This window comes from Lithobates pipiens, unplaced genomic scaffold (assembly GCF_037356315.1).
Source record: "Lithobates pipiens isolate NorthernLeopardFrog02 unplaced genomic scaffold, aLitPip1_a1.2 Scaffold_1, whole genome shotgun sequence".
Taxonomy (NCBI): Eukaryota; Metazoa; Chordata; class Amphibia; order Anura; family Ranidae; genus Lithobates; species Lithobates pipiens.
Window position 1 is genome coordinate 231,800,224 of NW_027507685.1, and position 15,521 is coordinate 231,815,744.

A 15,521-nucleotide genomic window follows, 5' to 3' on the forward strand; every position below is an offset into this window, starting at 1 on the left:
GAACAGTCCCTGCACAAAACGAAATTTCTAACGGAAAAAAAGTAATTTAAAACTTCTTGCGGTTTTAATGTAATGTCTGGTCCTGGCAATATGCATGAAAATCATTGAGAAAAATGGCATGGGTCCCCCCCACCCATTACCAGCCCCTTTGGGTCTTGGATGGATATTTAGGGGAACCCCGTACCCAAATTAAAAAAAATGAAAGGCATGGGGCCCCCAGGCCCTATATACTCAGAACAGCAGTATACAGGCGGTGCAAACAAGACAGGGACTGTGTAGGTTTGTTGTGTTAAGTAGAATCTACTTAACACATGTAGCGCCGGCTCCTGAACAGCACGTGCTATGTATTTTTGAAATGTAATGTTACCCTTAAACCGCAATTTGGTTTGGCTTTGATTACTCTAAATTTTGAGCTCAGCATCAGTCTGACTGGACTACAGGTTGTTCTGCCTGGCCATAGGGGGCGCTATCACTTCTGGCAGGTATGGAAACACAGAAAGGATGAACCACCGCTCCAAAGTAATCCTCGAGGACTGAAGCTCTGTCCCCTATTGATGAGCCCCAGGTGCTGACCATTACACACAATGAGCAAACAAGCAGGACAAAACTCTGGATAGCCGCACACTGGAAAAAGACTTGAAATCCCATCTTTAATTGAAACAACGTGGGTAACATCAAAACAAAATCAAAAAATCCACAGCAAAAGAATAACAGGGTACAGGAAAAAAAATTATGGAAACACAGTCTAGTTGGGTGCTTTAAGGTTACTTTCTAGCCCAGTGGGAGTGTCACTCTTGCTGTGCCTTCTGGGAGGGGGTACTTAAGATGAGGATGTCATGTGTTTTGGGGGGTTCCGATCCAGAAGTATGTTCTGACTGCATGGTCCTGGTCCTCCTGACCAGCCCCCATTACTTCCATGGCCTGAGGTGCGGAACCACCCGATTTTATGTCTTGGGGCTGGCTAGCCCAATGCAAGGAAACTAAAAGAAGGATTCGGAGGTGGTCCAGTGCTGTCTTGGGTTGTAGAGAGGCCCACCAACTTCGGAGTTATCCAGGGGAGGCTCTTTGGGAGAAGGCCACACAAGGGTTGGATTCTCAACAAGAGCCTGGAAAAGCTGAAGGACCTAAGTGAATCCAACATCGAGGTTCCTTTACATGTTCTATCTCGAAGTCTGTGGCAGATACTTGTTCCTGACTCAAGCACCCTGTTGGCTGCTAGGTCTGGTGAGAGAAGGACTATCCAACTAGGGTGAGGATCCAGCTGTGAATGGCTATTCTCTGGATTTATTCAAAGTAAGAGAGTTCTTTTTATACTGGCTTTGACACTAATGCCACGTACACACGTAGCGGACCATCCGGCGGACTTCCCGCCGGACTGTCCGAACGGGCTACTTGCCCACACACGGCACTTTTTCAGCGGACTAATACGGCGTACTATGTCCTCCGGACTATCCGCCGTACTTTTGAAATGAACGGACTCGCCCACACACGCGGAGGAAAATCCGCTCATTTTGAGCACGTCTCCAGGTAGGCGTGGCCCGCGAAGGAGACGTCGCTGGCCCCGCCACCTGGTATGGACTTAAAGGGGAACCCCAATGCTGAAAAAATCGGCGTGGGGGTCCTCAACAACATGGGGACAAGGTGCTTTGGGGTGGGGGGCCACACGCCCCCCCTTCCCCAAGGCACCCCCCATGTGGAGGGCACGTGGCCTGGTACGGATCAGGAGGGGGGGCGCTCGCTCATCCCCCCCTTTCCTGGCCGGCCGGGTAGCGTGCTCGGACAAGGGTCTGATGTGGACCTGGGGGGGACCCCCACGCCGATTTTTTACAGCGTTGGGGTTCCTCTTTAACCTCCCTGGCGGTACGATTATTTCGGATTTTAGGTGCTAAAAGCGGTACCATTATTTTGCATGAAAATTTGGCGTTTTATATTGTAGTCCTGCAATTCTTAGGAATAACTCTCTTAAATCTGTCCAAACCAGAGTCTAGCAGACATCCCGGGTATAATAAAGTTTGAAAAATGAAATCATAAATTATAATATAAGAAATAATTATAAATAATTGTACCAAATAATAATATAACAATAATAAAAATTATTCAATAATGTAATCACACCAAAAACACTGAAATTTGCTCAGTTGCAGAATTGTCACTGTCATTACTTTTCAGTATTTGATGACGAATCTCCCCACAAATCGCTATCGCTCAATTCTGCGAGTGATTCTAATTTATTATCGCTGTTTTCTAGCTGCTCTAAAATCATTTTTGATGTACAGTGACAGTTTTGGTTGCTATGGACAATCTCCAGTTTCCAGGTATAAAGAACAGCTTTTATTATATAAAACTGCATGCAGGACACTGGGCAGACCACTAGGGACACTGGGGATGTGAAATGTTTACATACAGCAATGTAATCTGTAAGATTACATTATACTGTATGTTTACTGTTTGTTTCACTTTTTGAATTTGGCGCCGATCTCCGTGCCCGTGCGTCGCAACGCTCGCAGGGCACGGAGATCGCCGATGTGATAGATCGAGCGAGACACGGCTCGCTCGTACAGCGGGGAGACGACGCTGGATCCGAGGGAGAAGGTGAGTATTCCTCCTCCTGGATCCAGCGATGCAGTCCCGAGTCTGACTCGGGGATACCGCTTTTGGTATGAAAAAATCCACCCCGAGTCAGTCTCGGGAAAACCGTCAGGGGGGTTAAGTTCATACCAGGTGGCGGGGCCAGCGACGCATCCTTCGTGGGCCCCACCTACCTGGAGACATGCTCGAAATGAGCTGACTTTTCTCCGGGCGGGAAAGGTCCGTTCATTTCAAAAGTACGGCGGACTGGCATACGCACGGCCGGATTGTGTGCCGAAATGCAAGTCCGGCGGGAAGATTGAAGTGCAAAAATACTTTCTAAGTCCGCCGTACTTTCGGGTAAAAAAAGTCCGCCGGAGGCTACACACGGGGGGGATTGTCCGGCGGACTTGAGTTTGCCGGACTTTTCCTCCCGATTGTTTGAACGTGTGTACGCGGCATAAGAGTAACCGGACTTTTCATCTAAACCCTCTGATCCTATACTGATACTGTTTTTTTCAAATAAAAATCCCTTCAAGCGGATCAGTCGTCAGTCTCTGTAGTTCTTGGGCCATCTACCTCGGGAAACCCCTAGACGCATACGAGGTGAAGAAGGTAACAATAAGCCCAATAAATCCAGACACTCCTTCGGGGGTCAGTGCTACACACAATTTTGGAATCTACTTAACACAATGTCATTTTGAACTGGTACATTTTTAAAGTATAGCTCCAGTCAAAAAATCTATTTTTTAGCTTTTTGGAAAACATAGGGAAGGGTTATCACCCCAGTATAATTTTTTTGGCCATCTGTCTTTTTTCATCTCACTTCCTGTTTCCTTCCATTTGCATGTAGATGTTTGTAAGTTGGATGTTTGAAAGTAGGGGCCTGCCCTATATGCTCTGCAGAAATTTGGGCCTAAGGTGTTGGTGTTGCCACAAGTTAACACTGTAAGCCCTCAAAGTGATTCTTGGTGGGTGCTGGAGCGCCCTGCTGTGAACTATTATATCAAGAATTGTAATTACATGCCAATGTTGAACAGTGGTAGAAAAACTGGGCCTTTGGTGGTTGTGGTGGTGGTGGTGCTGGTTCCACAACACTAAGTCCTCACAGGTACTCTCGTGGGTGCTGGAACAGGCCCTGCTGTGAAATAATATATCAAGAATTGTAATTACATGTACCTGTTAAACAGGGGCTGAAAAATTGGGCCTTAGGCGCTGGTGCCACAGCACTGTATCACCTCACGGAAACTCTAGTTGGAGAGCAAGAATAAGCCCTGCTGCAAAGTATTGCATCAAAAATTGTAATTACATGCCCCTGTTAAACAGGGGCTGAAAAATTGGGCCTTAGCCACTGGTGCTGGTGCCACAACACTGCAACCACTCAAAAATATTGTAGTTGAGCGCAGCAACGAACCCTCCTGCAAACTATTGCATAAAAAATTGTAATTACATGCCCCTGTTAAACAGGGGCTGAAAAATTGGGCCTTAGGCACTGGTGCTGGTGCCACGACACTGCAACCTCTCACAGATACTCTAGTTGGAGCGCAGGTATAAGCCCTGCAGAAAAGCATTGCATCAAAAATTGTAATTACACGCCCCTGTTAAACAGGGGCTTAAAAATTGGGCCTTAGGCACTGATGCCACAACACTGCAACCACTCACAAGTATTGTAGTTGAGCGCACCAATGAACCCTCCTGCAAAATATTGCATCAAAAATTGTAATTACATGCCCCTGTTAAACAGGGGCTGAAAAATTGGGTCTTAGCCACTGGGGATGGCGCCCAGAAGCAAAAATGTTCTTCCAAGCTATCAGCAGGATCATAGAGGAGGAAGAGGATAGCCAGTCAGCATAACAGGATAGTCAGTCAGCATAACAGGATAGTCACTCAGCATTAGCATAGGCAGTCTAGAAGGGATGTGACATTTCAAAAATAAATTATTCGGTTACATCAGCTTCAGGTGCTTGGTAGCTGGTTGTGATTGAAGACTGATTCATCTTTATGAAGGTCAGTCGATCAACTGAGACGGTAGACAGGCGCACCCTGTGATTGGTTACAAAGCCTCCAGCAGCACTGAATGTGCGTTCCAAAAGAACGCTGGATGCAGGACAGGCCAGTAGCTCAATTGAATACTGTGCAAGCTCTGGCCAGTGATCCATCCTCAAGACTCAGTAACCCAGAGGATTTTCAGTGGGAAAGGTGTCCAAGTCTGATCTTGCTCCTAGGTATTCCTGCACCATGTAAATCAGACACTGGTGATGGTTGCTGGAACCGATCATACCTTGGGGCTGCGGACTAAAAAATTGTCTGGACGCATCAGTCAGATGGGCACCTTCTCCACCGCTCCTTCTGTAACTGACCAAAGCCTCAGCAACACGTTGTCCAGGACCAGGAATTTATAACCTCTCAGTCTCTGGGAACGCGTTGCACAGACCTTTCTGCAAGGCCTCCCGGAGATGTCTCATCTTCTGTTCCCTCTGTGGCGGCAAGATAAGATCTGCAACCTTACCCTTGTACCGTGGATCAAGGAGAGTTGCCAGCCAGTAATAATCTGTCTCCTTGATCTGCTGAACACGAGGATCCTTCCGCAGGCTTTTCAGGATCAGGGAGGCCATGCAGCGTAGGTTAGCTGAGGCATTCGGTCCACGGTCCTTTGGGTCACTAAGGATAACATGATCCGCAGCCACCTCCTCCCAGCCACGTACAAGTCCACGGGTTTCTTGGGACTTTAAATCATCCCTACAAGACTGCTGCTGCTGCTGAGTGCCAAGCTCCACCTCCATGCTGACACAATCCTCCTCCTCCTCTTCCTGTGTGATCGACGGGCCAGCAGAAACACTGTCTGGATAAAGGGGGCCTTGAGAGGCAAGGAAGTCCTCCTCTTCCTGCCTCTGTTCTGCCTCAAGTGCCCTGTCCATTATTCCATGCAGCCTGTGCTCCAACAGGTGGACAAGAGGTACAGTGTCACTGTTGCATGCACTGTCAATGCTCACCATCCTTGTGACCTCCTCAAATGGTGACAGGACAGTGCATGCATCCCTGATCATGGCCCACTGGCATGGGGGGGGGGAAACCGAGCTCCCCTGACCCTTTCCTGGTGCCGTAGTCACACAGGTACTCATTTATGGCCCTCTGCTGCGTGTGCAGCCACTGCAGAATGGCCAACGTTGAGTTCCACCTGGTGGGCATGTCACAGATTAGGCGGTTCTTGGGCATGTTCAATTCCTTTTGGAGCTCAGCCAGCAGAGCACTGGCATTATATGACCAGCGGAAATGCACACAGACTTTCCTGGCCTGCCTCAGGACATCCTGTAAGCCCGGGTACCTGCCCAAGAACCGCTGCACCACCAAGTTAAGTACGCGAGCCACACAGGGCACATGGGTCAGTTGTCCATGTCGGAGGGTGGAGAGGAGGTTGGTGCCATTGTCACAAACCACCATTCCTGGCTTAAGCTGGCATCGCATCAACCACCTCTCAACCTGCCCCTGCAGAGCTGACATAATATCTGCCCCAGTGGCGCTCCTGTCCAACAAGCACACCAGCACATGCATGGCATGGCATCTTTTTGCCTGAATACCTGCGTAGCCCCTTGAACGCCTACGGATCACCGCTGGTTCCGAGGACAAATCACAGGAAGAGGCCATGGAGGAAGAAGAAGGAAGTGGAGGAGAGAGGTGTGTCACAACCAGTAGTAGCATTCTGGAGGCGTGGTGGTGGAACAACCTCCAACACTACTGCACCTTGTCCGGCATCCTTCCCAGCTACCTGAAGAGTGACCCAATGCGCCGTGAAAGATAGGTAATGTCCTTGTCCATGCCTGCTGGACCATGAGTCAGTGGTAATATGCCCCTTACCACTGACCGCCCTGTCCAGCCAGGCATGGACATTGCCTTCCACATGCCGGTAGAGAGCCGAAATCGCCTTCCGTGAGAAAAAGTGGCATTTGGAAACCTGCCACTGAGGAATCGCACATTGCTCAAACTCACGGAAGGGGTCCGAGTCTACCAACTGAAAAGTCACCAGTTGAAGTGCTAGCAATTTAGCCAAGCTAGCATTCAACTGCTGGGCATGTATATGGCTGGGAGCGAACTTCTTTTGACAGTCCAGCAGCTGGGGCAGGGAAATTTTCCTGGTACAATCGGACGTCGGTGTACTGCTAGCAGAGTGCCTACAAGTACTTGGCTGTGACACACCTAATTCTACACCTACATTCCTCTCAGTGCAGGTTTCAGTGAGGACTGAAGGTATAGTGGGGTTGAAGATCCCAGCTGATGAGGACAAAGGAGAGGTCCGCTTTCTTCTTTGGTGTGGGTCTTTAAGGTATGCTTGCCAACGAACTACATGGCAGGTCAACATATGTCTGGTCAAGCATGTGGTGCCCAAGCGGCTGTCTTGGCTACACGAGATACGCTTGAGACATATGTTACAAATAGCAGCGGTGTGATCTGATGCACTGGTCTCAAAAAAGGCCCACACCAAAGAACTTTTGGAATAACGGGCAGAGGCAGCGCCCTGCACAGGCGGAGCTCTGCGGTGTGATTCAGTCGGTGTGCTTGCCTGCCTCGTTGGAGATGTGCCTCCTCCTCCTCTCTCCTATAAGGCACCCATGTGGAGTCAGTGACCTCATCATCCCCTCCCTCCTCATCACTGGAGCAAACCTGGCAGTATGCTGCAGCTGGTGGAACATGACTGCCAGATTGCTGTCCTTCTTGGGCATCCCCTCTCTCTGGGCTCACGCTACTGCCTTCCTCTAGCTGGGTATCATCATCAGAGCCTTCAAAATGCTGGGCATCCTCCTGGAGCATGTACCCAACACCATGCTCAAACAGTTTGGGGACTCCTCAGGAGGACATGTTGGGTCTAGGAAGTAGTGACTGATGACATTGAGACGAGGGAAGAGGGCGCATTGGCAGCTGATTTGCCAGTACCCTGAGCCTGGCTGAGAGAGGATGAGGAGGATGAGGAGGGTTTGGTCATCCACTCTACCAATTCTTTGGCATGTTGCGGCACAACACGTCCAGCTGCTGAAAATAAAGACAAGCGTGTCCCATGGCCACGTGCTGATGAGGATGCACCGCTTCCACGACCAGCACTGTTGCCTCTAGATACAGAGCCTGCTTGCCCTCTTTTATTGGCTTGTGACTGTCTGCCTCTCCATGTTGGCTTCCAGACATACTAATGGCCTGCAGGGAGATGAGAACACCAGCAATTGGGGTAGCTTTAGGTGCACAGTGAGCAGATGACACAGTACACCGACTGTAATTACTGCAGTTGCCGGCCTGTGGTATAGGATCTGAAGAACACCAGCAGATGACACAGTACACCGACTGTAATTACTGGAGCTTCCTGCGGTATAGGATCAGCAGAACACCAGCAATTGGGGTAGCTGTAGGTGCACACTGTGCATATGAGAAAATACACCAACTGTAATTACTGGAGCTGCCTGCGGTATAGGACCAGAACACCAGCATTTGGGGTAGCTTCAGGTGTACACTGTGCAGGTGGCACAATACATTGACTGTAACTGCTGCAGCTGCCTGTGTTATAGGACCAGAACAACACCAGCAATTGGGGTAGCTTCAGGTGTACACTGTGCAGGGGGCACAATACACCGACTGTAATCGCAACAGCTTCAGAGGAAATAAACACACTGTCTCTCTATCTCTATGAGCTGCCCGCAACACACTACGCAAGTCTATCGGGCAGGCGGCCTTATATAGTGTGGGGCGTGTACTAAACCCCCTGAGCCCTAATTGGCCACAATTATGTCTCTCCTCGCTGACGACGCTGTGATTGGCCAAGCATGTGGGTCATAGTGCATGCTTGGCCAATTATCAGCCAGCAATGCAATGCGATGCCGTAGTGAATTATGGGCCGTGAGCGGCACTCGAATTTAGCACAAACTGCCCATAAAGTTCTGGTTTCGCTGAACGGGCGAACAGCCGGTGTTCGAGACGAACATGCATTCGGCTCGAATACCCAGCTCATCCCTATCAGTGATGTGTCACACATAGCCCATACGCCAACAGTTAGAATCACTCCCTAGGACACACTTAGCCCCTTCAGCGTCACCTAGTGGTTAACCCCTTCACTTCCAGTCACATTTACACAGTAATCAATGCATGTTTAATTGCACTGATCGCTGTATAAATGTGAATGGTCCCAAAATCACGCCAAAAGTGTCAAATCTGTCCGCCATATTGTCACAATCATGATAAAAATCGCCGCCATTACTAATAAAAATAAATTATTAATAAAAATGCCATAAAAAAACCGTCCCCAATTTTGTAAACGCAATAACTTTTGCGCAAACCAATCAATCGCTCATCGCTTTTTTTTAACAAAAATATGTAGAAGAATATGTATTGGCCTAAACTGTAGGAAAAAAAATTATATATTTTTTGGGGATATTTATTATAACAAAAAGTAAAAAATAATGTGTTTTTTTCAAACTTGTCTAAAATTTTTGTTTATAGCGAAAAAAAATAAAAACTGCAGAGGTGAGCAAATACCACCAAAATAAAGTGCAATTTTTTTTTTCAGAAAAAAAGGACATCAATATTGTTTGGGAGCCACGTCGCGCGACCGCGCAATTATCAGTTAAAACGATGCAGTGCAGAATCGCAAAAAGTGCTCTGGTCTTTGGCCAGCCAAATGGTCCGGGGCTTAAGTGGTTATACTGCGGCAGGTCAGCATGATCCTGCGAGCTGCCATAGCTGTACTTCGGCTCCCTTAAGCAGGATAGCAGCCTGTGGGGGTGCTGATGCTCATGGCCAGGGGCATTGCTACGTCTGCAATGGCTGGTGTTGGCCCTTCAATCATCATGGCACCATGGTTGATATAGTGTCAGGGTGATTGAAATGCATTGTTTCTATTGTTACATTGTAATACAGGGGTAGGGAACCTATGGCTCGCGAGCCAGATGTGGCTCTTTTGATGGCTGCATCTGGCTCTCACCTCTCAATCCGTGGATTGCGTGGTGTGTCGATCCGTGGATTGAGCCCATAGGAAAGGCCACAGCTTCGGCCTAGCTCCGAAGCTGCAGCCATCTTGGTACACCCGGCGGCGGCCTAGGTGAGCGGCGCGCTGGTGTCATCATCACCCGCCTCACCTGCTCGTGGATCTGCCTGCCTGTGTAGTGGTAAGCAAGCAGACAATCATAGGATAGATGTGGATATTACAGTTACAATTATAATTAATCGATTAACAAAATTATTATTTTTTTTAACATATTGTATGGCTCTCGTGGAGTTACATTTTAAAATATGTGGCGTTCATGGCTCTCTCAGCCAAAAAGGTTCCCTACCCCTGTTGTAATATATAATGAAGTGGTTCAACTCACCATAATGAAGAATCAGTGGGAGTGCTGGGCTTGTCACTTGCCATATCTCCTGCCACCAGATGCAATGTGTCACTTGCCACCATTGCCTGTCATCAGATACAGCGTGTCACTTGCCACTGTCACCTGTCATCAAATGCAGTGTGTCACTTGCCACCATCACCTGTCAACAGATGCAGTGTGTCACTTGCCACCATTGCCTGTCACCAGATGCAGTGTGTCACCTGTCACCAGATACAGTGTGCCACTTGCCACCGTTGCCTGTCACCAGATGCAGTGTGTCACTTGCCACCATTGCCTGTCACCAGATGCAGTGTGTCACTTGCCACCGTTGCCTGTCACCAGATGCAGTGTGTCACTTGCCACCGTTGCCTGTCACCAGATGCATCATGTCACTTTGCACTGTCACCAGATGCCGTCTGTCATTTGCCACCATTGGCTGTTACCAAATGCAGCGTGTCACTTGCCACCATCGCCAGATGCAGTGTGTCACTTGCCACCATTGCCTGTCACCAGATGCAGCATGTCACTTGCCACCATTGCCTGTCACCAGATGCAGCACGTCACTTGCCACTGTCAATATATAATGAAGTGGTTCAACTCACCATAATGAAGAATCAGTGAGAGTGCTGGGCTTGTCACTTGCCACATCTCCTGCCACCAGATGCAGTGTGTCACTTGCCACTGTCACCTGTCACTAGATACAGTGTGTCACTTGCCACCATTGCCTGTCATCAGATGCAGTGTGTCACTTGCCACCATCGCCTGTCACCAGATACAGTGTGTCACTTGCCACCATTGTCTGTCACCAGATACATAGTGTCACTTGCCACTGTCACCTGTCATGAAATGCAGTGTGTCACTTGCCACCATTGCCTGTCGCCAGATGCAGTGTGTCACTTTCCACCATCGCCTGTCACCAAATGCAGTGTGTCACTTTCCACCGTCACCTGTCACCAGATGGTGTGTTTCACTTACCACTGTTGTCTGTCACCCAATGCAGTGTGTCACTTGCCACCGTCGCCTGTCACCAGATACAGTGTGTCACTTGCCACCATTGCCTGTCACCAGATGCAGCGTGTCACTTGCCACTGTCACCTGTCATCAGATGCAGCGTGTCACTTGCCACCATCGCCTGTCACCAGATGCAGTGTGTCACTTGCCACCGTCACCAGATGGTGTGTTTCACTTGCCACTGTTGCCTGTCACCAGATGCAGCGCGTCACTTGGCACCGTTACCTGTCATCAGATGCAGTGTGTCACTTGCCACCATTGCCTGTCACCGGATACAGCGTATCACTTGCCACTGTCACCCAATGCAGTGTGGCACTTGCCACCATCGCCTGTCACCAGATACAGCGTGTCACTTGCCACTGTCACCTGTCATCAAATCCAGTACGTCACTTGCCACCATCACCTGTCAACAGATGCAGTGTGTCACATGCCACCATTGCCTGTCACCAGATGCAGTGTGTCACTTACCACCATCGCCTGTCACGAGATGCAGTGTGTCACTTGCCACCATTGCCTGTCACCAGATGCAGTGTGTCACTTGACACCATTGCCTGTCACCAGATGCAGTGTGTCACCTGTCACCAGATATAGTGTGTCACTTGCCACCATTGTCTGTCACCAGATGCAGTGTGTCACTTGCCACTATTGCCTGTCACCAGATGCAGTGTGTCACTTGCCACCGTCACCTGTCACCAGATGGTGTGTTTCACTTGCCACTGTTGTCTGTCACCCAATGCAGTGTGTCACTTGCCACCGTCGCCTGTCACCAGATACAGTGTGTCACTTGCCACCATTGCCTGTCACCAGATGCAGCGTGTCACTTGCCACTGTCACCTGTCATCAGATGCAGTGTATCACTTGCCACCGTCACCTGTCACCAAATGGTGTGTTTCACTTGCCACTGTTGCCTGTCACCAGATGCAGTGTGTCACTTGCCACCATCACCTGTCACCAGATGCAGCGTGTCACTTGCCACTGTCACCTGTCGTCAGATGCAGTGTGTCACTTGCCAGCATCACCTGTCACCAGAGGCAGTGTGTCACTTGCCATCATTGCCTGTCACCAGATGCAGTGTGTCACTTGCCACCATCGCCTGTCACCAGATGCAGCGTGTCACTTGCCACTGTCACCTGTCGTCAGATGCAGTGCGTCACTTGCCAGCATCACCTGTCACCAGAGGCAGTGTGTCACTTGCCATCATTGCCTGTCACCAGATGCAGTGTGTCACTTGCCATCATTGCCTGTCACCAGATGCAGTGTGTCACTTGCCACTAGGGATGAGCTGAACACCCCCAGGTTCGGTTCGCACCAGAACTTTCGAACAGACCGAAAATTTGTGCGAACTTTAGAACCCCATTGAAGTCTACGGGACTCGAACGTTCAAAATAAAAAGTGCTAATTTTAATGGCTAATATGCAAGATGTTGTCCTAAAAAGGGTTTGGACCTGACTCCTTCCCCAGGGGACGTGGGTCAATGCCTATATTGTTTTTAAAAACGGCAGTTTTTTCGGGAGCACTGATTTTAATGACGATTAAAGTGAAAAAAAAAGTGAAATATTCCTTTAAATAAATCGTGCCTGGGGGGTGTCTATAGTATGCCTGTGAAGAGGCACGTGTTTCCTGTGTTTAGAACAGTCCAGTTAGAACAGTTTAGAAAATGACATTTAACCTACTGGGCACTTAAACCCCCCTCCTGTCCAGACCAATTTTCATCTTTTGGTGCTCTTACACTTTTAATGACAATTACTCAGTCATGTAACACTGTACCTAAATGAATTTTTTGTCCTTTTTTTCATACAAATATAGCTTTCATTTGGTGGTATTTGATCACCTCTGGGTTTTAAATTTTTTGCGCTATAAATGAAAAGAGATTGAAAATGTTGAAAAAAAATGCATTTTTCTTTGTTTCTGTGATAAAATTTTGCAAATTATTAATTTTTTTCATGAATTTTGCCCACAATTTATACTGCTACATATTTTTGGTAAAAATAACCCAAATTGGTGGATATTATTTGGTCTTTGTAAAAGTTAGAGAGTCTACAAGCTGTGGAGCAAATCATAAAAAATGTATCACACCTGATGTACTGACGGCCTATCTCATTTCTTGCGACCCGAACAAGCCAGGAAAGTACAAATACCCCCCAAATGACCCCTTTTTGGAAAGTAGATATTCCAAGGTATTTAGTAAGAGGCATGGTGAGGTTTTTGGTGTTGTCATTTTTTCCCACAATTCTTTGTAAAATGAAGATTTTTTTTATTTTTGTCCCCACAAAATTGTCATTGTAATAGGTTATTTCTCTCACATGGCATGTGTATACCACAAATGACAACCCAAAATACATTCTGCTACTCCTACTGAGTATTATGATACCACAAGTGTGGGACTTTTTCACAGCCTGGCCACTTAGAGAGGCTCAACATGCAGGGAGCGCCGTCACGTGTTCTGGGAGCAAAAATTACACATCTAACTTTTTGACTACCTATTACACTTTTGAAGGATCTGGAGCACTAGAACAATGACATGTGGCACTCACGTGGCACTGATGGCAGATGGCACTGATACGTGGCACTGATGGCACATGATACTGATGACAGATGGCACTAATACATGGCACTGATGACAGATGGCTCTAATACATGGCATTGATGACAAATGGCACTGACAGGTGGCACTGATACGTGGCACCAGTGGCGGCCCGCCCATAGGGGGCGCCCGGGCGCCGCCCCCCTCTCCCTAGGTGTAAAAAAAAAAAAAAAGTAAAAAAAAAAAAAAAAAGTAAAAAAAAAACTAAAAAAAAAAAAAAAAACGGGCCCTTTAAGACATTTAAAAAAAAAATAAAATGTCATTTAACAATTTAACATAGTGTACTGTGGCGCCGGTCACAGTGCACTATGAGAAGCGCCACGTCCATGCAATCACAAGATTGCATTCATGGCGCTTCATTTGCGGGTTAAAAACCCGCCTTGTGGCGCACTGCAGAACGCCGACTAGCTTCCGCCCGTAAAATCACTGTGATTCTACGGGCGGGAGCATTGTCATTCTTAGACAGGCAGTCACTTCCGGCTTTCGGCTGCTTCACGAAACCCGGAAGTGACGTAGGCAGCTCCGTTCCTTAGCCCGAGCGGAGCTGCCAGACAGTGAGAGGTGAGTCACCGCATAAAGGCTTTCTAGCCTCTACTTTGTGGAGAATGTTCGTGCATTTAGCTGAATGAATGCAAAAAGCTTACACAGCCAGAAAGGTTTCCCCAGGCCAGGCGACTTTTGCCGTGGCCAATCAGAGAATGAGCTCTGAAGGGGGAACTCCACGCCAAATTTCTGAAAAAAAATTTGACGTGGGTTCCCCCTCCGAGAGCATACCAGGCCCTTAGGTCTGGTATGGATTCCAAGGGGAACCCCCTACGCCGAAAAAACGGCGTGGGGTTCCCCCCCAGATCCACACCAGACCCTTATCCGAGCACGCTACCTGGCCGGCCAGGAAAGGGGGTGGGGACGAGCGGGCCCCCCCCCCTGAGCCGTACCAGGCTGCGTGCCCTCAACATGGGGGGTGCCTTGGGGGAGGGGGGGCGTGCGGCCCCCCCACCCCAAAGCACCTTGTCCCCATGTTGATGAGGACAAGGGCCTCTTCCCGACAACCCTGGCCGTTGGTTGTCGGGGTCTGCGGGCGGGGGGCTTATCGGAATCCGGGAGCCCCCTTTAATAAGGGGGCCCCCGGATACCGGCCCCCCACCCTATGTGAATGAGTATGGGGTACAATGTACCCCTACCCATTCACCTGTGAAAAAAAGTACAAAAAAAAAAACACAACACAGGGTTAAAATATTTTATTGCACAGCTCCGGGGGTCTTCCGTCTTCGGGGGTCTTCTCGCCGGACTCCTCCGCTATCTTCTTGTAGCTCTTTTGCTAGCGGAGGAGTCCGGCTTTCTTCCTCACCGCCGGCCTCTTCTCCCGACTTCGGGGGTCTTGTCCCCCTCTTCGGTTCTTCTGCCGGGCCACCGCGCCTTCTTATAGCTCTTTTACAGGCGGTGGCCCGGTCTTCTGCTGCCGCCGCCACCCGTTCTTCTTCTTCTTCTCCTTCTTCTCCAGGAGATGTTGCCTCGACGATCTCCCTGGCCGGAATGCCAGGGACGCGCTGTGCTGCCACTTATATAGGGACAATGGGGCGGTGTCACATGGGTTGGTCACATGGGTTGATGTCACATGGCGACTGTGACATCAACCCATGTGACACCGCCCCATTGTCCCTATATAAGTAGCAGCGCGTCCCTGGCATTCCGGCCAGGGAGATCGTCGAGGCAAAAGAAGAAGAAGAAGTCAGTGACCTCATCATCCCCTCCCTCCTCATCACTGGAGCAAACCTGGCAGTATGCTGCAGCTGGTGGAACATGACTGCCAGATTGCTGTCCTTCTTGGGCATCCCCTCTCTCTGGGCTCACGCTACTGCCTTCCTCTAGCTGGGTATCATCATCAGAGCCTTCAAAATGCTGGGCATCCTCCTGGAGCATGTACCCAACACCATGCTCAAACAGTTTGGGGACTCCTCAGGAGGACATGCTGGGTCTAGGAAGTAGTGACTGATGACATTGAGACGAGGGAAGAG

The 15,521-nt window shown here is 49.0% G+C and overlaps 1 protein-coding gene across 2 annotated transcripts in view; it reads right to left on the reverse strand.

Annotated features, from left to right (window-relative positions):
* The window catches only part of LOC143984528 (class I histocompatibility antigen, F10 alpha chain-like), a 374,849-nt gene that overhangs the window by 216,769 nt on the left and 142,559 nt on the right, over positions 1 to 15,521 (reverse strand). The gene's annotated exons all lie outside the window — the stretch shown is intronic.